The following is a 2,494-nucleotide window of genomic DNA, read 5'->3' as shown; positions in this document are numbered from 1 at the left end:
TGGCGCCATAGAATGCTTGCGATTGATCCTTAGGGATTTCCTCCATGCACATAATTGGGTGAGAATTGGAAGTACACACCCCATAATTTTTAAGTCCAATTTCCAAATTCCATAGCTTTGCAAAGGTCTAAAAAAAGTTTCATAACTTCAACGTTTAAAGGCCGTATCGGTCCAAATTTATAGATTAAATTCTTAAATATTAAGAGAAAGAATCGACCCATCCACAGTCTCTCATTCCATTGACATCATCATCATACACATTTGTTTGGACCCAACGATCAGCAAACTGATTTTAATATGTTATTACAAGATCTATTCATGCTGAAAATAAATTATACGAAAGTGAAAAGAAAGACAGAGATAAGCAGTTAATAACCTGTAATAACTTTTGGGTCAAAGTGAGCTTTTCGATAATGGGCTTTGTTGTTTTCAAAATAAAATTTTGAGTGGTGGGGGCTGGGGAGTGAAGTGAGCTTTTGGAGTTCATTATGGATTAGTGAGGAGAAACTTTCATGAAGATTCAATCGGATATTCCTAAACTCGGAACACAAAGAGGCAACAATATCGAGGTGCATGGGCTCTTGGTGTGGGGAGGGTTGGAGATGCATATGGAGCTTAACATTGAGGAGGGAATGGTTCCAATGGAAACATCGTATGGTAAAAAAATTGTGGAAGTCTAAGGAAGGAAATTATATGTTTTAGGGAAGTCTACAAGGATTTGCTTGTCAGGAGAAGTGCGGAAGAGGCAAAATTCTTCGAGCTCATATGGGAATTACCGGTACGTACCCTCTAAGAATAAAGGAAGGATTTGGAGATTGACACATAACCGGCTTCAAACAATGGATAACTTGAAGAAGAGGAAGATCATTTCTACAGGTACGGATGTAAATTGTGTTCTGTGTAAATCGTGAGTGGAATTTGCAGCACATCTCTTCTTTGAGTGCAGTTTTTCTCATCACATATGGACAAGATGTTACCAATGGTGGGGTAATGCCGGCTGATAGGATTGCACACTTTTGACAACACTCGGGGATGATCTAAGAGAGGAAGGCGCGCTTGGCATGGTGGACTGCTTGGGGTGCTGTGATTTGCTCTATTTGGAAGCTACAGAATGCATCAAATTCAATAGCAGCTTATGTAATCAGAAGGAGGTGGTACGTTGATGCTTTCAGCTAGGTGTAGAGCAAGGTTTTAAAAAATGGTCCCTAATCATGATTTGGTACGTAACATCAAAGTTTTTTTAACTGTTTGTGACTACAATTGAAATTACACCGATCACCTTTGTTTTTCCTTTGCCACATATCAACAAACGCAACAAAAACACAATGTGACCACGATGACTAATATTTAAAACCTTGGTGCAGGCCATTTGTAAAAGGATTTGAGGCATAATTGGTTCAGTGGTGGGGTGATCCGTGGCAATAATTGACCAGGATCTTCTGTAACTGATAAACTTTGTAATGGAATTGACACAACTTGTGGCAACCTTTTTCCTGATTAACATTAAGCTTTTTCGCTGTTCTTAAAAAAAAAAGAAACCTCGAATAACTTTTTGAACAACTTTCACTGAAAAGAGGATAACCAAAGATAGTAAGGAGGAAGATAAGATTCCTATCAATAAGAAGAACAAAAAACACAATTGTATTTGCACAGTAATATGTATGGACGTTAATTTTTGCTAATATTATAATGTCCACTAGCAAATCCCAAATATAAAAATTTATTAAATCTATTTTATTTAATAGATTTAATATTTAAAAATATGATGAATTTCAGTTAAATATTAAATTTAATAAATATAATTATATATAGTTAATTCTATATAAAAAAAATTCTACTTTGATATTCCTTCTGAACTTAAATATGAGAGGAAAAAAAAAGTCTAAGCTTGAAGTTGGTGGATTGAAATATAATTTTAACTAATTCAATCTTATTTAATAATATTATTATTATTTCAAAAATACTTTTAAATTAATTCAAATGTGAGCACTACACCCATTAAATATGATTAATGGAAGTTTAGAAAATGTAATTTTTTATATGAAATAAAAATATTAAAGGAACTCAATTAACATTTTTAATAAGTATAAAGTTAAATTTTTTTATTTGAATATTCTGGAAAAAGTACAACGTCTCTAATTAATGGTTACTATATATAAAATTAGAGTTTGTGTGATAAACATTTTAGTCCCTTAGTTAAGAATATTTGCTTCTACACCAACAATATTATAAAATTGTGCGATTATCGGATGAGAGGTGTACACACAAATTTCCAGCTAGGATTTCAACATGTTAGGATGGAGTTCCTAAATTTCATTCCTTCACTTGAATTTTCTCTTTCTGTTTTTTTTTTTTTTTTTTTACAGACACTTGACTTTTCTCTTGTTATTATGTTAGTTAGTGTGTTAGTTAGTGTACCACTGTTGTACGATGAAAATATGCCTCCTCTTTACTAGTGTTTAATAAAAAATGAGTAATTTCATTTAGAATTTAT

This window comes from Glycine max, chromosome 15 (genome assembly GCF_000004515.6).
Source record: "Glycine max cultivar Williams 82 chromosome 15, Glycine_max_v4.0, whole genome shotgun sequence".
Classification (NCBI taxonomy): Eukaryota; Viridiplantae; Streptophyta; class Magnoliopsida; order Fabales; family Fabaceae; genus Glycine; species Glycine max.
Note: the sequence above shows the minus strand (reverse complement) of the source record.